This window comes from Sinocyclocheilus anshuiensis, unplaced genomic scaffold (assembly GCF_001515605.1).
Source record: "Sinocyclocheilus anshuiensis isolate Anshui unplaced genomic scaffold, SAMN03320099.WGS_v1.1 scaffold534, whole genome shotgun sequence".
NCBI classification, from domain to species: Eukaryota; Metazoa; Chordata; class Actinopteri; order Cypriniformes; family Cyprinidae; genus Sinocyclocheilus; species Sinocyclocheilus anshuiensis.
This window is the reverse complement of record NW_015547712.1, coordinates 1,715,187-1,723,471: the sequence shown is the minus strand read 5'-3', so window position 1 is coordinate 1,723,471 and position 8,285 is coordinate 1,715,187.

Here is an 8,285-nt window from a genome sequence, read left to right as displayed (position 1 = left end):
ATGCGATTTAAAAGAACATTATTTTCTCTTTGGAGTGTTACAAGCTCTTGGTGCATAAAGAAGATCTGTAAAGTTGCAAAGACTAAAGTATCAAATCCAAAGAGATATTCCTTATAAAAGTTAAGAGTCAGCCACACCTACCTAAAACGGCTAACACGCCCCCACATGTCTACATCACTATGTGGGAAGATTTGCATGACGCCGCCCAAATGTTCACGCAAAGAAAGAAGGCGTAACTTTTATTCTCACTGTAGTATTCTTGCCGCCGCCATATCCTGAAGACACTGTGTGCTTCGTTGTGAAAGCGAAACTACTTTGTTTGGCCTTCCAAAAGAGGACGATATCTGCTTCGTCATGCCTAGAGCTGATCCGTGCTGGTCGCTGAGGGAATACAACAGTATGGTGAGGGGCTTAACATTTCTGTCTCATGCTTGAGGTATTCGGCCAATCACAACGCACTGGATAGCTGGCCAATCACAGCACACCTCGCTTTTTCAGACTGATGAGCTTTGTAAAAATCGTAAACACATTTCATTACACCAAATACACAAAATGTTCTTTTTAGCAGCATCATATGACCCCATTAAGGATTGTCCATAGACCTTGTGTAGCCACGCCCCTTTTGAGCGATGTGCTGCGTTGTCTTCCGTTTGTAGTTCCACAGTCTGTCACGTGACACGTCATACGAGTTTTCGAATGTTTTAAAAACTTCCCGGTCATGACATCCGCTTCGAACATTACAACACACACAATACCTTTCGTAACTCTACAATAAATGCATTCATCTCACCAGCTAAACACTCTAAAATGGCAATGCTAGAGATTAAATTTCTAAAGATGGCTGCAAATTTGTTTATCTGACTAAGGTTTTATAGAACCAATGTGATTCAAACAACTGAGATGGGACTATTTCAGTTTCGAAAACCATAGTGACTTTGGTTAGTTTCTCGAACGATTAATAGTATGCTATTATGGTAGTTAAAGAGCTAGTTAACATCGTTGTACAGGAAACGCACCCCTGTCTAGGAAAGGTGTCACCACAATGAAATGTTAGTAGCCTAAATATTTAGGTTACCTGTTAGTAACCTAAACATAGATGTATGTGTATACATACAAAACAGCATGTTGGAGTCTATTCAGAGTCAACAGTAATCCTGCATCTGGGTAATACAGGTTTTAGGTGTTGAAAATAAATATGGGCATACTCTTTAAGGTACTAACAGTATTAGTGACATACAACAAGTACAACCAAAAAGATTCAAAACATCATTAACCCACAGATGAGTGTTTATTGGACACTTTGTCACAGGTGTGGTCTTTTTGTGGTTGGATTCAAGACAATGTCAATAAAAGGATTCAGAACTGAAATTTAGAGCTGCGGTTTTGCATATTATGTAATCTCAGTCCAGTAATGTATTAAAAAGGGTCATAAATATCTGACCTTTCTCCATGGAAATGTTACCTATGACCCTTCTAATGCAAATGCAATTGTCTTAAATGTAATGGTTTATTATGGGCATTGATTTTATCCAAGGAATCTTCCCATTGAACAAAAGGTTCTTTACAGGGTTTTCACTAAGAATTGTTCACGGAAGGGTTCTTTGAGGAACCAAAAATGGCATTCGCTGTGAATCTGGCCTCCTGGAATCATTATTTTTAAGTGTTTTGGAACATTTTGTCATTTGACGTTAATATTTTGTCCTCTTACTCTAGTGTAGCTTTAGATGAACAAGATTACAGCCGAGTCCTCTGTAGATGTTGTTCTGTGAGACTTCCTCTCCAGGGGCCCTGATTTTAGACGGTCATTCCTGCGCTATCATCATAGATCAGGAATATTCTGTCGACAGGAAGCCCATTCTTCCCCTTAGTTTGACTCACCCTGTCATTTTCCCATCTGCCCGTGTGAGCTCCAGCCTAAATGATGTGTTCTGATCGGTGTGCATCAGTGCCTCTCCAACTGTCTGTGGCTACAGGGAATTCATGGCAGTAACCAGCCAAACACAGTATCCATACTGGGAGATGAGCTTTCCGTGGATGAAATTGGGGATTTCCTGACGTCTTTTGACCAGAGAACAGAAATAGAAGCCACATGTAGAAGCCACAAACTAAAGGGCTATATTTTACTGTTGTACTGTTTATTTACATTTTGCTGCAATAAAGATGTAGTAGGACTAATTGTGTACACAATCCTGAAAAGAAATGCATCACAGTTTACACAAAAACTGTTTTCAACATTGATAATAATAAGAAATATTTCCTGAACAGCAAATCTGCATTTTAGAATGACTTCTGAAGGATCATGTCACACTGAAGACTGGAGTAATGATGCTGAAAACTCAGCTTTGCATCACATGAATAAATCACATTTTAAATATATTCAAACAGAAAACAGTTACTTTAAATTGTAAAAATATTTCACATTATTACTGTATTTCTGATCAAATAATGTGGAGCAGAAGAGACTCTTTTCAAAAATCTTATTAACCTTAAACTTTTGAATGTTAGCAGATGACCGCATTTTGAATGTTATGATTACAATAAAACCATCTTTCTCAGCAATTTCATTAAGCTTTTTTAGTGATGTTAACCACCACAAATCATTTCAGTGACTTTTGTAAGACTTGGTCCAAGAATAATTTGTAGTACTTCAGGTAAAAATGTATAAGCTAAAGTGCACTTGAAATTTTTAACTCTTGGTGGCGCTAGAGATTTCGAGGAACCCCAAATTGGTTCAGATGACATTATTGACCCCATGCTATAACTTTACCAAATTTCATAACTTTTTACCATACTGTTCAGCAGTAAATGGTTGAATAATATTAGAATCACTAACAACACTTTGGAGCTATAGTAGGCACATTTGATTCCGGTTTATATTTCATACTTTGTAATGCCTACAAACATTTTACTCATTTACAGACACATGAAATTAAGTCATCTGTTTCCAAAAACAACCAATTATTCTCAGAAATGGCAGTTACACGTTACTCAAAGTCGACCGGCTCCCGCCCTCCTTCTGTGTTGACCCTTTACGCCGCGGCGCCTTCCCGGTTGGCCTGCCACCCTAATTTTGCCCATAATCGAGTCCCGCCATTTCTCTAAACCAACAACATCAAAGTAGGACTCCACCACTCCTGATAGCAGGATAATTTAATGGCTGAGTCTCGTTCTTTAGTGGGTGGAGGGCTGAGAGATGCTATCACCCGTTTCCAACAATTTAATCACAGCAATTAGAACAAATTTTCGATCTGTAATTGCTTTCATCTGTAACGACAGAATCGATTGCCCAATGGAGCTTGTTTGACGTGCGCAAGGAGCTAAGGAAAAGAAATGTCTATTTTAAGCTGTTTCTATTTTCACCCACAACATTTATTGTGGGTTTGCTGCTGTTTCTTTTGGATGAACCAAATGCGACGCTGTGGTTGGCTGTGTACATATCCTGCAATCGTCCTCAGAATCTTAACAGATTCCAGTCAGTCTGTTCATGGGTTTGTTGTAATTAGTACCGATGATTAACACCATGAGGAACCCACAAAACATGCACATACATGCATGCAGACACACTCACACGCGGCTCAGTGTTTCCTACACGGATTGTTTGCAATGATGAAAACGGCTCGTTCTCATGCTGAAACGAAACCCCAAGATACACAGAACTCCCAGAGATCTTTGCAGGAATGTCTTTGTGTGAAATGTGAAATATTCATTAGAGTTAAATAAACCCTTCAGTCCTACCCTGAAGTCAACCGCGTCCTGATTTTAATCTTGCACATGAGACAAATCTGAGCATGACTTTCTTTAAGCCCAGGTGCCGCGTTAGAGGTGCTTTTGACAGGGTTTATCACCCACACAACAGATCATTTACAACAGATACCAGCAGATAATCTCTCTGCTCGGCTTTGCTTACAAACAGCGGCGATCAGTGCGGGTTCTGTGACACACATCGTCACCCCTCTTGACTGCGGCCTGCATCATGCACACATGCTGTACGCTCACTGAGAACGTTTAAAGGAATAGTTCACCTAAAAATGAAAATTCTGGCATTGTTTATTCATTTTCATGTTGTTTCAAACATGCATGCTTTTATTCTGAAGAAACATTACAAAGCTTGTCACACAGCAATAGTTCCTAGTGACCATGTAGCAAAATGAAACATGACGCTAATGTATATGCCTCTAGTGCTATATTCAAAATGGCCTAAAACTTTGTTTTTATTTGCTATAAATGACTGTGCTTCAAAAAATCTACAATTTAAACCCTAAATTGTGTGCACTAAAAACAATTGCTCTTCATTTTGGACCCGTATCCGGGTCCGCAGAGTTTAACTGGTTTTAACTTGATTTATTGTGCACAGTGATTCCATGTGTTGAGCTACCTTAACCTTTCTTAACCCTACTGTATCATCTTTGATAGATACATTTCTAAGGCCTGAATGATCAACATGATCAGAAAAAAAACAGTTGCACAAAATCTACTACATGCCTTCTGTCATCTGACCAATAGTCTGTATTAGCAAGTAAATGTCCTTTTAGCATAATTGTGCAAACCTCCAACCTTTGGGGTTCACATGTCTTTCTACTGTAAAATGCTTAAAAAGTTTTATCAAGTAAACGTCAGAACAACTTTTATATTGTTTGTAATATTTCAGGATGAACATATACTGTACTGAAGCAACTTAGGTGTACTTGATTATCCATTGATTATTTTTTAGAAAAACCATGTTCAAATGTGAGTATCAAATATGACCATCAGGCTTTTGATGAATGTTTGCTTGTTCATCACTCAATCATCATTGTAAATATTTGAATTTTGAATGTATTAATTTAAATCTCACCTTACTAAGACACATCAATGGAGATAAGTAGTTTGCTGTACTGTTATAAAGATCTCATTCATTTACATTATAAGCTATTAGAATTTCATCTTACTTTGGCCATATAAATATCAGCATCTGCACCAAATTGCATATTTTTGCTCAGTTTGGGCCTCTGCAAAAATGTAGGTGTTTTTTTCCTCCTTGAGAATGTGCTCCATATTCTTACTATATCATGAGCCATAAAAGCCTGATGCATTAAATACATTACAAAACACATATGCAAACTTGAGGTGACTAAAGGTACAATAAACTGTTGCATTTAAAAAAAAAAACTACTAGCTAGCACATTAGCATTTAAACTTTTTTTGACATGAAATGTATGAGATATTGTTCACAAGAACGAGCCAAAAACTCTTTTAAATGGCCGAATATCAAACCATAACAACTAACGAGTCTCCCATTTTCTCATCTTGGCTCAACAACACACAAAACAACACTTCCCAAAACTCCCAAACCACTCGCATACAAAGCATGCCGGGAACAAAAAAGCCACTGCCCAGTTTCAGTTAATGCAGCAAAATGTATTCCCGCAGTCCCAACACAAAATTCAAAAACAACCTTCTATTTTAGCAGACTAAACAAAGATGTGAGAAAATATTCAAATGTAAGTAAATTAAACAAGCACAATGAGAACAGGCATTTCTCATGAGTCTGATAATAATTTTGGCATGGAGAAAGATTATTTCGAAACAAAGAACATCACCATATCAAATCCACTCAGACTGTTCTTTGATCATATTTACATAAGGGACGTGGCCAAGAGCTCAGCCTGCATTAATTGCTGTTGAAAGACACTTGAGGTCTTGACATCAGGGTGCTGAAGCCAAAACAACTGACCAGTTCTTCAGATCTGCCTGTGTGTGTGGTGTGAGGTTTGTCTTCATGCTACAATCACACATGGCCAGCTGAACTGATGTGCGAAGACTGTGATGTTTGGCACAGCGAGAACCTGCATCCATTCGTCTGGGCACATACGTGTTTCGATAAAGATCTACTTCGGCTAATGCTGGTTGAGTAAGTTTGTTGTATTTGGAAAAAGTGTCATTGATGAGAGCTCACTGATGAATATGCTTCAGCAAATGATGCATTTTGTTCCACTGAAATTATAAAATCATTTTCGTATGCGATTATATCCCTGTTAAGACTGGTTTAGTCTTACTTTTGCTTTCAAAAACCATTTGTTTAAACCATGATACTTAATATCTTACCGTGGTCATTAAATGTCCATGGTTCCCTTTGATTAAGTATAATTTTATGTAACTTTATGTCCACTAAAAAACATCCTATATGCTTGAATAGCTGTTAGAATAATGTTGAAGAATGTTCAGTAAACTAAGCGTTTACAAAAAGGCTTGCACAAGTATTTTTTAATGCAAAATTAAACCTAATATGGCAACAAGACCTTTTCTGTCCATTTTGACAACAGCATGTGTTTCACCATATTATATAGTAGATTTAAAGGAATATTCCACCAAAAATTGAAAATTCTGTCATTGTTTATTTGCCCTCATGTAGTTTCAAACCTGTATTCATTTCTTTCTTTTGATATTTTGAAGAAGGTTGGTAACCAAGCCTCATTTCCCATTGACTTCCATTATATTTTTGGTCCATATAATGGAAGTCAATGCTAACCAAAACGTTTTGGTTTACCAATATTCTTCAAAATATCTTTATGTTCCACAGACCAATGAAAGGCATACAAGTTTGGAATGACATGAGGGTGAGTAGATAATGACAGAATTTTAGTTTTGGATGGACTATCCCTTTAAGTAGTGCCTGATTAATGGTTTTATATTTTCTGTTGCTTTTAGGATGAAATATGAGCCTAGCCTTCTTGACAGATGTAATAAGATTCACAGAGACAGATGATCTCACACAATGATGATGATGATGATGATGATGCGCATCAAATGACAGATGTCTTTCATTTACAGAAGAATTTATTTCGCCCACGAGATTCTGTATTGACCCAGCGGTCTTTGACAACCAGCATACAACCACCCATCACTCCTCTAAGATTTAACGAGCGAGACTTGTATGACCCAAGAAAACAGCTTAATTACCCTCTGTGGGCCCTGTTTGAGACGTGCAGGGGTGGGTGGTCCACTGCAGTCTTCCCCTGCATAACACTCAAATGTGTGCTGTGCGTCCATTAAAAAGGAAAAAATAACAAAATGCCTCATTGAAAACACTTGAAATGACTTAAACATGCGTTCTTATTGGCTCGTTTATTGGTTAAGACTAATAATAAAACAGCAAGGTCAAACACTGACTTTTCTGATCTCATGACATTTTCAAATGTTTATACTTTCATGTGCTGAAATTCATCAGTTACCACATGTATTCAGACATCCCACACAAAAAAAGACAAAACATTTCAGTCCTTGCATTTCCAACTATTCTTTTAACGGTCTTAAATACATTAGCTACACACACCAAACACCGACATTCTGTTTCAGAATCACTTTAACAATTTAGAATGTTAAAGTTCAGATTCATTATAGAATGCTACATTAGAGTTTTATCGGGCAGTTATTGGCTATATGGCTAAACTAATCGTAACCCATTGTACAAGCAGCAAAGCTCTCAGTTATAGCAGTACATGTAGTTGCCTCACCCGAACAACTGTTGGGTATAAAAGCAACTTCATCTTCAAACTGAAGAAAAGTAAACATTTAAATGCTTATTTATCATTTTCTTATTTCGCTTATTAATTTCATACAACTGGCAAGAGTAGTACGTACCAGACAGAGTTGGGCACATGGTTGGCTGCGCTAAGATTCTTTGTTTTGAGGAACCGATTCAATTGAATTAGTAAGTGAGTCATTTCCGCTGGAAACAGGTATGATCGATTTGCGACTTCAATGATTCATGGTCGAAATGAGCCGATTCAAAAGATTCATTGATCACTGAATCAGATAGTCTATCACTTTTAAACAGCTGATTAAAGGCACAATATGTAAGATTTTTTTATTAAAATATCCAAAAACCACTAGAACAGTGTTATATATTTTGCTGACTTGTGTACTTACATTATCCCAAATGTTTCGAAGAATGTTTAAATCCAGAGAAATAAGCAATTTTAACTAGTGACATGGACCGTTTCCATAGTGTCATTGTGTCACCTGCCAATGACGTCATAACCCTTCGATTTCCGGTTTTGTTTTGTAGAAAACATGGAAACACCAAAGACGCTTTAATATGTTGTGCGTTTCAATAGACCGGTGACGACCGCACTGAGTAGCATTATAACAGAACTTTCAAACATATCTAGCATGATAAAACAGCGCTGCTTTACCCCACATACGCACGACTGGAAGGAGAGGAAGCGGTCGACTGTGGCATAATAAAAGCTCCGCTGCTTTCGAGCCGTGTGTCACGCTCGTTCAGCGGCCTCGTTTCGCTTCGA